The sequence below is a fragment of the Falco biarmicus genome, chromosome 11 (assembly GCF_023638135.1).
Source record: "Falco biarmicus isolate bFalBia1 chromosome 11, bFalBia1.pri, whole genome shotgun sequence".
Classification (NCBI taxonomy): Eukaryota; Metazoa; Chordata; class Aves; order Falconiformes; family Falconidae; genus Falco; species Falco biarmicus.
Genome location: NC_079298.1, coordinates 33,599,173 through 33,615,149, shown reverse-complemented (window position 1 = coordinate 33,615,149; position 15,977 = coordinate 33,599,173). Strand labels below are relative to the sequence as shown.

Here is a 15,977-nt window from a genome sequence, read left to right as displayed (position 1 = left end):
CAGTCATATAACAGCTTCTGGAGAAAAGGCTCCATGCTGACCAACCTCCTCTCCCCACTCCCCCTCCACGACCATTTTTCCTGCACATGAATATTACCCAGATAGAAATCCAGCATGAAATAAGTAATCAGAAAAGATTCCTGGTTTGCCCTTTATCAGCTAGGCGTTTCGGCTCTTCAAATAATAAACTCCCAGCTCCAGTGCCAGTACAGAAGTATTATCTAACATACATGTGCTACCCCACAGTGAAGTAAACGGCCACACCTAAAGCTTGAATAAAGGGATTATTTTTTCCTTCAGCAGGACAAGATGGGATTTTGGTAAAAATGATTCTTCTCTCTAGCCTGTGAATCCAATGCTTGCAGTACCAACACTGCGTTTTCTCAGCCACTTTTTCCTCTAGTTATCTTTGTAGCATGTGAATCTATTGGAAAAACATGGAGTTTTGCACCCACGCTCCTCCAGCCAGGATATATAACGCAGAAGAGAAACTTTAAACCCCAAAGTTGAAAATGTTAATACAAAATTTAATGACACAGTACACTGGGAATAAAAGACAAAATCTTGGCAAATTAAAAGAAACCGCACAAACATTATTCTTTTTCTTTGGGTTTTCAAGCAATTTCTCTCACTTGCTAAGGGAAAAACAAAACAAAAATAGTTTTTTCTGTGTTACTGTATTGTTACAAAAAAAAAAAAATCTGAATTATTTACAAGGAAGCTTGTTTTCAGTAAACTGTTAACTCGAGTATGTAAGTTAAATAAGCCTAACTTGAAAACCAATCTTTTTTGAAAAAATACAACATGGTTTTGCATGTCTGTATCTATATGCTTTTTTTATTATAGAGTTTAAATAAAACTGTGAATGTATCAAATAGCAGCATCTCAGATGCAGCATCTCAAAACAGATGGAAGAATTTAAGACATTATTAGATCAGCAAATGTGAACAACTCAGAGTTGGTGGGTTTTTTTCGTTTTAAAATGTAATTTAGCTAGTCTGGAGGTGACAATTCATAAAACCAAAAAGGCTGAACACAATAAAGCCTGGGAATTAGAAGTACTTGATTGACTGCAACATCTAACTTACATTTTTCTCAATGCTACAATGATCACTGTTGTGATGAGCAATAAAACCCACATGCAGAAAAAGCATAAAACTCCCACGGCTGCATGTACAGATTTGAATAGGAAAACAGATGAGAAAGAGAAAAATAGCACAAAGGAAGTTTGCACAACCCGCAGCTAGTCCACATGAACTAAATGAGAGAGGCATGTTCAACCCAGCCTTGTAAAAAAACCAAGTAAGGTATGGTGGTCCTGATGTGCAGTGGCAAAAATAACCTCTGAAACGTGTCTTCTGCTTATCCCAAGAGATTAACTGTGATAGAACACCGAGCGCGTGCCCTGGTAGCAGACTATCCTATGTGGACTGCATGTAAGGGATGCTTCCTTGGAAGACATTGTCTCTTATAGCAAGTGGACCAGGGCACTAATAAGCCCCTGATTGATAAACACTATCATCAGATTTATAAATTTATAAATGATTTATAAATGATAAAGGGTTCAATAGGATGGAGGCAAGACAGGAAGGAGGGGGTTTGTTGGAAACAATGCTGTATTTCTTCTCTAACTGATTGTAAGAGAGTGTGGCCAGGCATCGCTGCTCGGATGTCTGAGCTGAGAACCCACCATCATCATCACCATCATGACAGCCCTCTTGTAATTACTGCACCATTACTACTTACAAATCTGTGCTGCTTTTACTGAGTCAACAGACTAGAACAGTTCAGTTGGGAGGGACCTACAACCACCACCTCGTCCAACTGCCTGACCACTGCAAGGCTGACCAACAGCTGAAGCACGTTCTTAAGGGCATTGGCCAAGCGCCTCGTAAACGTTGACAGGCTTGGGGCATCGACCACCGCTCTGGGAAGCCTGCCCCAGTGCCTCCCACTGGCCATAGCCCAGCGCCCCAATCCGTCTAGATCCCCCTGCAAGGCCTCCTGTCCCTCAAGAGTCACCTGCACCCCCCGCCTTTGGTATCGTCAGCAGACTCGTTACGGTGCATTCAACTCCTGCCTCGACGGCTGACAAACATGGAACAGCCTGAGCCGAGAATGGAGCCCCCAGGAAAACTGCTGGTGACCAGTCGCCGGCCAGACGTAGCCCCGTTCACTACGACCCGTTGAGCTCTGCCCTTCAGTCAGCTCTTCACCCAGCACACCACCAACCTGCTCATCCCACAGCTGGGCAGCCGGTCCAGAAGGATGCTGCGAGGGTCAGGATCAAAAGCCTTACTAAAATCCAGAACAACTACATCCCCCGCCTTCCCTTCACCCCCTGGGCTGGTGACCTTATCACGCAAGGGTATCGCACCAGTTACACAGGCCTCTCCTCCTGCGAACCCACGCTGGCTGTGCCTGATGACTGCGTTATTCTAAAGAATAGAATAAATTCTAAAGAATAAATGCCTTTCAACAGTACCCAGTATGATCTTCTCCCTAATTTTTCCAGGTGCTGCAGCTAGACTAACAGGTCTGTAGTTTCCTGGGTCTTTCCTCACATCCTTCTTGTAGATTGGTGTAATATTGGCTAGTCAGCAAGGACCTACCCAGACTCGCAAGACCTTTGGTAGATGATGGAGAGGGGTCCTGCCATAACATCCGTTAGCTCCTTCAGAACGCTGGGATAAATCCCATCAGGCCCCATGGACTTGTGAACGTTCAGCTGATACAGCTGGTCCCTTACACTTTCAGTGTCCACAAATGAAAACTGACTGTTCCTGCAGTTGTGGTCCTCTGACTCAGAGGACCGGGCAGCCCAAGGTCTACCAGGATTACTAAAGACTGAAGCAAACAAAAGCAGTGAATGCCTCCGCTTCTTGTTTGTTGCTATAGGTCAGGTGATTTATCTGATGTTTTCTTTAGCCTTTCTCTTGTTACTAACTTCAGGGGAGATCCCCCTGAATGGTGTAGGATTCATAAAGAGAATAGATGTTAGAGAATCTGTGGACACAGTTGGGCCAGGTGAGGGTAAGGATTACAACGTGACATGGACACAGGACATTTAAGGAACACTTTGAGCTGCCCAGGCATCCTGCTCCCACTCTTTGTGGTTGTGTGAATTTCTAGGCTATGCTTCCTTTCCAGCTTCAAGGAAAGTTCTCAAAAACTTAATTTCAAATTCACGGTGAATATGGGTGCAGTTCCATCAGATGTTGCTTTTACCAGATGCTCCAAGTAGCCCTGAAATGGTGGCAAAGAACTTTTCACAGATTCCTTGTGTAATTTCCACAGATATTTACAACAGTGTTACTAAATGTGCTTCCCCCCAATACTTTACTTATAATAACTATTCAATTACCTGTGCAGCACAGCGCAGTTGGCATTAATCTTCCCTCCCTCCAACCAACTGCAGAAGTGCAGATGCCTGGACAATTCATGCCTCAGACATGCAGCAGCAAGAAAGTTTCCAAAAATGAACCAGTCATTTTGCATCACGTTTTCAGGACAAGCTGAATACACCGTGTCAACTAACAAGTCTTACTTCTGAGAAATCCACCTTCTCCTTAGAAGAATACAGAGTAAAAAAAAATCAGGGGTAAGAGTAGAAGACACCTGCTTCTGCACGTGTTAGTAGAACTAGTCTTTTAATACAGTGTGTCTTACCAAATTTAGTATTAATGTCATGGCTCCATTATATGCTATGTGCTTGAGCATGAGAAATCTCTACTTTTATCTCAAAAAGCAATGCAAATTTGACACAATCTAATGCTGAGGATCTGCCTTAAAGGCCAAGACACTACCTCTTAGGGATGAAGCACATCAAGGAAGAAGCAGGCTGAGTGGCCAACACTTAGGCTTCAGTGCCTAAATAAATGATTAACAGATAGGAGTACCAAGCAGCTAGCAACTCCACCAAGCCCATGTGTTTTGAGCAAGTGGTGCATGTACCAATACCAGACAAAAAGGCAAACACAGCACTGGCCTGTGGAAAGCCAGTGATCAATCTAATTTTGGTTAATGAGAACAGAAAAAAGGACTGAGCCATAAGTAACTGTTACCAGATACACACAGAAATGAAGGGAATGGATCAGCAATGTTAAGTTTGAAGCAGTATTATTACTCATAAGCTCTTGTAATTTCCTATCACAGGCAAAATATTTTGCTTAAAACAGAGAGCACAAATCTAAAGTATTGGCAACATTACAGCTGACTGCAAGTCCTCCAGCTTCCCATGTATGACAAGGCATACCTGGAAACATCCACTTTCTGAACTAGCCAACACATTGAGGAAAAAACCCCACCTCTAACTAATTTCAGTAGCCACTGAACTAAGCTGCTTAAATAGATGTTAACTACCTGAATCACAGCTGACAGTTTATATTTATACCAGCAACCTTCCTGTTGTCTGAGGAGAAACAGTGAATTTTGCTCGTAGGTCTCTCTCTAGCATTTACAGTACTCAGTGACACAAATTTTACCCTTCACATTCATGATGAGCTCCTTTTTTCTTCCCCCAGATCAAGTTAAAACTGTAAAATCTCTTCATTTTTATGGGCCTGTCACAGGTCTTTTTAAGTACAGACTTGACACGCAGAACAATTCCTGAAAGCAATGGGACCACTCAATATTCAGCACATTCCCAGCCGAGGCTGCTGACTACAATAAGTGGTCAACCAAAAGGGCAACCAAAGGGTGCAAAGGAGAAGGTGGTAGTGAGCAGCTTAGCTAGGGAGGACACTGCTAGCTGGAGTAGCAGAGAAGAAATGAGTCTGATGTGTAACACCTTATTCACAGATAAGACCACATTAATTATTTCAAATATACTAAATGCAGAAATTAAATTCAAATAACTATTTGCAGAAGAAAGGTCTTCTATATTAGATTATTATCAGAAGGACACAACTATATATATGTATACTTTTTTGACTAGGTGAAGATAACATTTGTCTTCTATAGATATGATATATATAAGATATGGTGTGCAGAAATCACAAATTCCGAGCTATTTATGAGATTGTTCTTGCCCTGAAGTTACTGTCACAGTGAAAGTGCTCCAAAAGCAAAAGAATAGATGTTTAAGCAATAGATGGACCTTGAAGTATGTCATGGGGTGTACGGTCTTTAATGGCTTTAAGTGAATATGAAAATTAGAGTAAAGGTATGTTGGAGGAATGGGCCTTTGATGCCTTCCCTAAAGGTAACACCTTTAGGTATTTGCATAAAACTGCTAACCAGGTTTTGCTTGATAAGGTAAAGAGTGCACTTGGAATTGAAGAATTAAAGGATGCTAAATTCACCTTTTGATTTTTACCTTCTGATTTCTACTATTATTTTGAGATATTTTGGTCTGAGTGATCAGAAATGAACCCAGAGAAATCCTGGAATGTTGACTGAGATCAAGCAGGACCTAATTAGAGTCTGTCAGTCAAAAAGACCATTAAAACTGTAAGAAGTTCAGGGTAAAGGAAATTATACAAAGTTCTATGCATATTTGCCGTGCTCTATCTTGCTAAACAGTAATATCTTTTTCCAAAATACAGTTTCACACCAAAACCAAAAGTGAACCATCTTTATGCACCTTTCCTGTACAAAACTAAAAAGCGAGTAGTGAATATGGTAAAAATCTTAGGACACTATCACTCAGTGTGGTATATCATATATAAAGAGAAATATATCTTTATGCTCCTTTCATGTGTAAAAGTAAAAGATCAAGTACTGTCTTCCATTGTGTGGTATATCATATAAAAACAAGTTTTTCAACAACTCAAATGGGAAAGGAATGGGTTTGCAAGACTAGCACAGCAAACACCAAACTGAAGAAAAGCAGCCCAACTGAATCAAAAGAAAAACAACATAAATGAACCACAAATAAAAGACAGAAATATTGTCAAGCATAACACCCACCACAAAATCCATCACAGGATATAAACCAGAAAGCAGTAATGCCTCTAGCCTGAAACTCTTTGGAAGGGCAAGGGAAGAAGAAATTTAAGTTGAATATGCTGCAAAAATTCTCAGTAGGCAAGTCTTATGAATGAAGATCCCCATCTGGAAGCAGATAATTCTACTCAAACGTGTCATCCAGTTGCCATGGCAATGTGACAAAGAAAAACAGCACTCATTAATAATGATTTCAGTGATAAATGAACATATCAACTTATAATATTGGAACAATTACTAGAGGGGAGGAAAAAAGAAAACTGTGGTTGTTCCTATGAGAAAAATCTCTTCAGCACTTCCAGACATCAATGTAGAGTGCCATTACCACAGCAACATCAGTAATGACACTATTTCTGGCTCAGTTAAAAAAGAACACCATCAGAAAGAAGCATAACTCCATCAAATATATCTGGACTCACCGTGACTTTTGCAGAAATCTTTTGTTAGACATCAACTCTTCAAAAAAAATAAGATAAGTAAAATGCTGATTTACACTGCATTCTCATTTCAGACATCTAAGGACAAACATATATGGCTCTGCTGTCATGAACAGGGAGGATGGGTGAGCCTCTATTTTTACTGACGTATCATGTACTAAACAGGAGATAATGGTGCTTGAGTCATACCACTGAGAAGAAAGTTTCTAACCACACCTTCATTTTCCTGTACATTTCTTTTTTTTTAGTATCTGTTGCCTTTCTGTTGAATGACATACCAAGATTTCTCCTTCCTCCATAATTAAAAAAATGTCTCTTCTGTAAAATATGAACTTTTTGTCTAACAGATTTCTCTGTACCATACTTATTTCTGCCAGGTGCAGAAAATACTCCTACCGTTGTGATCATGAGGAATGCCACAGATCAGAGTCACGTGCTTTCCTCTCTCAAAGACTTAAAAGCTATATTTAGATAAAGGACTGAATTGCTCTTTCTAAAAATATTTTTTAAGGACCATAAGAGATTTTGATGCGATTTAACTGAAACATGTAACAGCAGGTGAGACACTTAGATGCTAAACACAAAGCTTGCCTAACATCATCTACAATGCCACCGTGAAGGAGGAATACTCTTGAGCTCCACAGCTGCACGGGGGTATGACATGAACAGCGGTGGGCTTGACTCTAGCAAGAGCCAGGAAAAATCATTAACCACAAGGACAGTCAAGGAGCAGAATTAGATTGTTTATGTAGCTGCAGTTTCCATCATCAGAATTGCTGGTATCAAGCCCCACAGGTTAAAGTCCATCCCATTTTGGAGCACAGGAGGGATGATATGGGCTACTCTGATCATTCCAGCCCTGTTACTGTATGCAGGACTCAACTGCCTGGATACCAGGAGAAGCTATGTCAAAGATTAAAAACAACAAAAAAAGTCAACAGTTAGAGGAAGAAGTTGCAAAAAATCTTGTAAACAAATATTTCTCGAACTACATACTAGGTAATGGAGGATATCTAAGTTACCTTCTCAGCTCCAGCTTCAAGCGCTCCAAGAAAGCAGCATCTGCATGGTTCTTCTGATTCAACATGACTGTTTCTGACTTAACTGCTGAGATTTGCAGCTGCAGGGGTGGATTTCTGATCCACCTGGATGTGGGTTGAGAGTGACATTTCACTGGAGATCAACCAGCACTGGGTGAGCCACCAGTTGTCTTCCTCTGTCATCAACCCTCAAACTCTCAGGCGATTCTAGATCCTAGCGATCATGTTGGTTTTACTAACACGAACTAAATAGCAACAACAGCTTAGGAAATAAATCAACTCATTTTTCTGCAAGGACTATCTGATGATGCTCATTCAGATTTCCCAAATGAAGTTACCTTACCTTAATCCAATCTAAAATCCAGCCACTGCTGGAAGCTGAGGCAGTGAACACCACCAGATATTAAACAGAGAACAGGTACACGAACACCACACCAATTCTGCCAACAAAATACACAGCATCTGACAGAAAAGCTGTAAAAATCTGAATGTATGACGCAGATCGCAGCACATCTGGAACGACCACCCTCAAATATTTTTTCTTCTTCCTACACAATGCTAACATGTGCCCAAGGAAGGCTAACTACTGTTTCTGCACAAGGCAGACGTGACTGCTAGGGCTGAGGTTTTTTGGAGGAAAAAAGCAGACTGAGACATTCAGTACAACAAAAAACAGCCCTGCGTGGAAGGCTTCTGCAGTATTGGAAGGACACTTGCCTAAAGCTAGGCAAGGCAGGGGTGGCTATTTTCTAAGCTATCAAGCAGTTCCTATTACCGCTCCATGTCACATCCAGCACTCTACGAAACATTAACTCCCTCAAGGATGATGCCTACTTGAAAAACTTCAGCAAATTCTCTTCCACTTTACCAGACTACCCCTTCCAGGCCCAAATCATGACAGCTTTCAACAGCATTCCCCAGAGGCTGACAGGTTTGACAGGAGCACAGCTCCATTAAATTCAATGGACATCATTTTGATCTTTGTTGCTGCAGAAGCACAAAACCTCATATTGCCAGGTCAACCCATCCTTCATTAATGCTGCTGGAAGTTTCCAGTGCTGTAAAGCTCTTGATCCTTCGGGTATCTCTGTCCTCTCCTGTGAAAGGCCCAGTCCAACTTCTGCCCGAGGGAGGAGGCACCATTCCAACACCTGTGATGCTGCTGCCCGAGTGCCTCAGTTTCTCCAGTTTTCTGATTTCTTTTCCCCTGATCTAATAAAGTGGCGGATGATGACGAGGCCATAACTTAGCTCCCTTGCTTCTATAGGTTTAATTTTTGAATTTAGTATGCAACTTGTAGAGGCACACTGCAGTACACGGGAGATGTGCAGCTGAATCAAGGAGATCATTACTTGGTTCCTTCTTGGCCAAAACATTCCCAAGGCTACTCTACATTTGGACCATCACACAGTTTAAGTACTGTGAAAACTATAGTCGTATGTATAATTTTCTAGCACATTATGCATAAAGGGTCACGTGAACAGAACCTGCACCAGGGGCACAGGCCCACTACAGTGTATCTGTAGGTCTACCTTAGTGGTGGGTAGGTCAGAGAAGTACCTTGGCAGGGGAAAAAAAAATATATATATATATATATATATACACACACATATATACTGGTGTGCAACCCACGGAGTTGGTTTGTAGGAAGTAATTTTTCCGTAAAGATTTCTCCTTCATACACATTCTCTCTATTAATACCATGTGGAGAGAAAAAAAAAAAAAAAGACCCCTTGCAGGGGGCTTGCACAACCTGCTTACCTGCTGGCAGGTCATGCCCCCGGGTCTCCAGACCTAGCAGGGAGGACAGGGCACTGATCAGGGTACAGCCTACAGCTTTTGCTGCTCTAGCCCAGACTTCCTCCATGCTCCCGGGGGTTACATCTTTTTATGTGAAAAGAAGTGCAGGAGATACGTGAAGAAGCAGAAGATACAAAACCACTTGAGAAACAATTCTTGGGCACAAGGGGGCTCACGGATGTTTGTTTTGGTTAGGGGACGATTAGAAATCTTAGACACACACCCCCGGACCCCATGAAGAAGGCAATGCTCTGCTGCTGCTCTGCTCCATCATGGCTCCCCGACAAGAAGGTCAGGAACCCTCTGGCCAACTCCACCAATGCATCCCTCTGGCCAGGTACCTGCGGCCAGCAGCTGGTTCAAGCAAGGGGACATGTTCCACAAACTCGGAGGCCGTTTCATTACCTCAGAAAAAGACTTAAAAGTACAACCTCAACATCCTAAAATCCAGTTACCACTAAACACATGATTTCTGCCTCACTTGTCCTGTCTTCAATGACACAATCTCCAGATCTCTCAGACACCCACTCATAAATTAAAGATCTGAGGAAACTCCATACATAAGATGGCACTGAAAAAACAGCCATGTGATCGTATAATTAAAGAGTTTTGTGCACTCGTCTGTAACCAAGAAGCCAAAAAACAGTGCTGGTGGTATGGAGTCAGAGCTATTTTTCAGCTACCCCAATTTTGCTTGCTGAAAATATAGAATATATCACATACGCACACAATTTTTAAAAACTTTTTTTTTTTTCTCATTTAATTAACACATAACTTTGAGCCAGACGCCAGGCTGTTCAAAGGAAACCATTTCTCAGGTGAAGAAGATTACAGCCATAGCACTTGGCAGGAAGGATACTCAGTAAATGCAATTATCTAGCCCACTAAAAAGATCAAATTGAGAAACGAAAGCAGGAGAGGAAACAAGCAGCAGAGAGATTAATTAAAGGAACAGACAGGAGGAAAACAAAAGGTCTGTGCCTTGAAAATACTGCTGTTTGTATGAAGGCACCAGGTAGGTTTTTGCACAGAGGCTGCACCATCCTGCCCAGCATCCCCACACCACGACAGGGGAGCAGCACAGGGCTGGCCCCACGCAGGCAAAGGAGATGGAAATTCAGCATTTCCAATCCCTTACTACATTTAAACACCACAAACTTATTTTTAAACAAAATTGTGCAACCGTGCCCTGAAGAAAACATTTTTTGCTGCTCAGAAACTACAAAAGCAAAGCTTGAAGAATTGGCTTCACTGCCACAAACCTCTTTGTTGCGAAAGGGAGCGACAAGAGAGAAGGGGAACAGCTGGGAAGCAAACCTGCAAATGTAACAAACTACAACACAAGAAGGGCTAAAACTTCCTGTACAATTCAACTAGGTGGCAAAAACCTAGCAGGCTTGTAGGCAGTGATGGCAAGACCTCCTCAGCTGTGGAGGAGAGGCGGGTGCCGTCCTCTTGCCCCTCAATGTCGCATCCTGGAAACTATCTGGATACCAACTCAAAAGTTGCCACCTTAGCCAACCTAGACAGCGCAGCACAGCCAGGTCAGAAAAGCTACTTCAACTCCATTTTACTGCTCCATTTTAAAATTCTCCCTTAGAAAGGAAAAACTACCCACCAAGGGGATTTTTTTCCAGGTTTTTCAACATCATTAACAAAGCTCCCTGTCTCTGCTAACTCTTCCCCAGCTGTCATCCATTTATGTACTCTATTGTAAAATATCTATCATTTTTGCACAGAATCTGTCAGTGACTATTCAGATTCTAGAAAAAATACCCAATTGACCATTACTGTGAGCATCCCCTGTACAGCAGTGTAGGTCCCAGTCCTTATAGCCCCATTAACTTATCAACCAATTCCTCTAGACACCAAAAACCTCCTGAACTACGCCACCCCAAGAGTTCCCTGGAAAAGTCATTACCACTGCACACACCCAAAAATACACATATTCTATTACTGCAAATATATGATGAGGCATGTTCAGTTTCCTTGTTAACAAAAAAAAAAAAAAAAAGCGCCGATTCCTCTTTACTTAACAAATAATGTCATTATCAATCAGTCAACTATTAAATGAGGTTGTTGCCCCACAATGTACGACTTCAAAAGGATTTTTACATCCTTCCTGGCATAGTAGCTTTCTTCTGTTAATACTAGTCTATCAAATTTTCACTGCTCATGTACCTCAAAGAATATTTGTAAATCCAAATCTATTTCATTTTCTTAATTGCATTAGGAAAGGGACAGAATAATTACCCAAGACCAGTAATGTACTGGAGATTCACGATGAGCACAAATGTCTTCTCATTGTTAGTATTTCTGTAAACCAAGAGGGGAGGGGGGGACTAATGCAAACTTGATTTATAAAATACAGCACACATTTCCAGATGCAAAAGATACAAAAGTTAATTACATTACTTTACTTACAGGCCATCTGAATAGCTACAAAATTAACCTATCTGAAAGATTAATATTCTACTCTGGTTACAATGTTCAGAGTTGATTTGTTATCTCTGAAAGATGCCTATTTCCCCAAATAGTATCCATGTTGCAGAAATTTTATCTAAAGCCCCTGAAAGCAAATACCTACCACCCACACGGTGCCGATGGAGGCGTATCATTTAAGCAATCAACAGTAACAATGGAACACCCTAAGAAATTCCCAGAACCGGAGCAACATCGGGCAGCAAGGGACTGCCTGGCTCACAGCCATGTCCAGTCGTGGGAGATACCTTGTTTAACATCTCCATCTCACCACACAAGCCAAGCCACAAATTAAATCCAATTCTCTGCAGCACGTAGTTGGTGCTCCTCCACGCCATCTCATACCATTAACGATCTCCTGCCTTGTCCCCACTGTCATCATGAACATAACCTGCTTATGAGACTAGAAGTACTCGCCCCTGTTCGCTGCCTGCTGTCTTGCGACCAGCTCAAAACCACTCTGTGCAAATAATACATGAACAACATTTAAGATATGCCAGAAGCGTAAAGATGACTGGGTGGAAAAGAAAAGAAAAAATAAATTTAAAAAAGCTAGTGAATTTCCATGCCTCCTCCCTTTCCCTAGGGGCAACACTTTTAAAAAGAAAGCAAAATATCAATGTGTGAGAAAAGGCAGGTTTTAATAATAGCTAGAAGAAAAATCAAAACGTGTGCTTAGAGCACTTACATTAGATAACCACGTTCTGCCTAAAAAGACCTCAAGATGCACCCAGTTCCTACAGTTAGAAATTCAATATATACCTGATGACAAAATACGGGGAATAAAATGTATGTAATTTTAATAAATACATCCATTAATACAATTCAGGAGACTTCCATAAAAAAAAAACCGCCCCCCTTTTTTTTTCCCATTGAATAGACCAAGATCATTCCTGAAACCATGAATCTTGAAACAAAGGCGACTTCATGCTACTTCCCAGTATTGCAGAACATAGAGTGCTCTGCACCTCTGTCACCTGAACAGCTCCTTGGCAGCACTCCTGTTACAAAAGCAGAAAGGAAATATATAATTTAAGAGAACCCTAAACCCGATTCCTTTTTGCCAGAGCACCCCCTCAAACAAATAAGAAGAAAAGGTGTGTGGGCAGGGCACGATTACACCCACTCAGCAGAACCCAGGCTTTGGCTTGTTATAAGCCCACGAGGCAGCAATCTTAATATTTCCATTTTTTTCCTGGTTTTTCCCAGTATTTTCCCTTGGTGCAAGCTCAAGACAGAGCACCATCAGGCTTGGGTCTCAGACCAGGGACAACATGAGACCACCCGGTTATAGGATTTATTCAAAATACCCACAATGGCACAGTGTTTTCTAGAAGTACCTAATGGAAAAACGCCTTCTATGTTAGTAAATGGATGTTTCACTGTAATCTGAGCGCACAGCACTAGGAAGCATTTTGGCAGCTTTTTAGAAATCAAAGTTTCATAGCAACTAACTTTTCAAGACATCTTTGGCTGTGTATGCAGGGGTACACAAATACTTACTGGTTAGGTATCTTTTCCTTGTATTTAATAGGTATTTCTACCAGTAGATATTCCTACTGTAACGTAACAGCCTTGTGTTGCTGAAATGAATATGCATCTGTGCAGCTTCACAAGGCTTACCTGGGGAACTGAAGAGTTATCCCCCAGACTGAGGTTCTCTTGGCCAAATTTCAGTCTCTGGGGTTTGGGGGTCTGGGTTTTTTGGTTGCTTTTCCCCCCCCCCCCACTTTGTGGCCAAGTAATACAACACTTGGAAAATGACAAAAGAAACACTGCGGTAATTGAAAGTATGCAGCATTTTTACCATGAATTTTCCTTGTCTGCACCTACAGATAGACAATGAATGCCAAGGATTCTGTCTTTAAAAGATGAAGTAAAAAAAATAAAAATAAAAGTTTGTCTGTACCATAAAATAAACTGATTTCCTTCAGCACCAAGTCTGCCAGAAAATACATCCTGGCTTCTTTCTAGTGAATACCAAAGGTGGATGTACGCTCCTATTTATAGCACACTAATGCAATTGTGAAATGCATCCCCCGTGCACTTTATTTGTATTCAACTTTGACTATACTCTTCATCGAGCTAAGCAGCTTGTAGGAAGGGTCATTTGCCAGAATAAAACTACACCAGCTGTGTCCACAGCTGATCTGCTTGCAGAGACCCTGGGGTGCCCTCAGAGCCCCCCCACCTCTCCTTCGGGTGCTCTAGCACCGACGGGCAGATTGCATAAGGTGAAAGCTTACATTAAACTAAGAAGCAGGGAAATTACAAACTGCTTGTGATTAATTTCTCCCCCAAAATGGGGTAACTGCTTCTCCACCCTGGTTCACCTTCTCTCTTCATACAATAAATCCCCACTAAAGGTGCTGAGTCTGATTACGGGCATATCATGCCAAACCCAGCTGACACCAGCCTGGAAACCCAGGCATTGCTGCAAAGCAGGTAACAGTGGCTGTACCACAGAAGGTCTCTATAAATACAGCACACTTACACTAAGTAGAATGACTTTGCAGAATAATTCCCTCATCTAATACCATGACATGGGGTTGTAAACATTGCAGGATGACTAACCACCAGAAGAAGATAACTACGGTGTCTGAAGGCTATCTAGTTAATTTATGGGCACCTGCTCTGCTTTAGGTCCAATTCTCTTGAAGGTAGGAAAACCTCAACAAAATTTATATGGCAAAGATCTGCCATCCGTCTGGGAAAGTAATCTCATTTAGGGTCTTTCTGATTTTTTTCAAAGGAAAGAACTGAAATAATAGGAGACAGAACTCCAAATACGCACTGAAGAATATCTTCAACCCCTGTTGCTCTACTGTCCTGGAACAATTTACAACTAAGCAATCTTTGAACACCCAGGTATTTAAAGAGCTGCTCTACCATCGCTTCTGAAACTCATTTTCTTCCCTGATGAATCAGTGAAACTACATGGTGAAAACCAATCTTGTTGAAAGTGGCAAGGCATCTTCTTGGAGCCTACATGAACCTTTCCAATGACTTGGATCTCACCCCTATGGACCACCAGACCAGCATTTCTCCACTTGCAAGTAAAAACAAAAAGAGGAGGAGGAGAAGGGAGAGTGAGTTCAATCACAGTCATTACATAAAGGTCACAATTAATGGATAGATGCTGTCAGGGCCCTGAGTGCACTAAGAGGCCAGTGACCAGTCTCACAAAATCCCCACTTGCACTTTCTGCCCATGAACCCAGGAGCTCCGTTTTGGCTGAGGCTTGGCCCTTCAGTTCTGCCTGTCTCTAGCGCTGCCTCTGGTCCCATCTCTTGGAGGGACCTCAACCCCACACTGTAGTTATCTTCTCTCCTGAGCAAAGCCCTTGGGCAAGCTCTAGCTTGTCCCCAGCCTTCCCCTCCAGCCTTGACCCCACTGCTCCTCACTGCACTCCCTGGATGGATCCTGGACCTGGTTCACTGCTGTGCCTGGGACCGCTGACAGACCTCACCCCCAGCACCCCAACAGTGAGGGCACTGGGGTCACCCTTGGCTCCCAGCTCATCCCTCCTCATGAGGCAACCCTGCTCCTGCCCCAGGAGAGATGCTGGCCCGTTACACCTTCTACAAAAGGCTCTTTTTATATTCTTTAGATATAGAGAGATATATTTACTGGCTAGAGGAGAATGAAGAGCTTTTTTTGCTGCTACCTGAGCAAACCCATTGCCCAGGAACAGCTTCTTCCTTATACTGCACAAGCAGTACTTTTTCCAAGAGCTATAAAGATGAGCCACTTCTATTCACAGAAGGTGAAAATACAATTTTAGTTCATGTGGAAAACACTTTCTTTGCACACATTGATCAGAAATACATGACTAGACAAAACCCGAGGGTGGGGTTTGGATTTGTTTTGGGTTTTTGTTTTTTTTAAAACCTTATTGCCTCCTTAGGGGAATAAAATAGTAAATTATTGACTTACCAAGGGTGTTCTACAGACTTAAATACATCATAAACCTAGATAATAAATGTAATTTTATTACATTTACCAGATGAACATTACACTGAAGTGGGTTTCTGTTCTATTCTTCTCTCTTACTTCCTGAAACGTGTTTAGGACTGACCCATGTTTACTCAGATAAGAAGCAGGCTAGCACCAAATTGTGTTGGAACAGTGGATAAAAAACAAAGGTGCTGTTAAACTAAAAAAAAATATCATTTCAATTGAATAAAAAAAGTGAGGAAAAGCAGAGTCCACTACAATTCCAGAAGATGCTCATGTGCTTCAGCCCTATGCTGCAATGCATTCATCTGCTTTT

General features: G+C 41.8%; 1 protein-coding gene across 3 annotated transcripts in view; it reads right to left on the bottom strand.

Annotated features, from left to right (window-relative positions):
• The window catches only part of C11H1orf21 (chromosome 11 C1orf21 homolog), a 125,104-nt gene that overhangs the window by 49,750 nt on the left and 59,377 nt on the right, over nt 1–15,977 (bottom strand). The gene's annotated exons all lie outside the window — the stretch shown is intronic.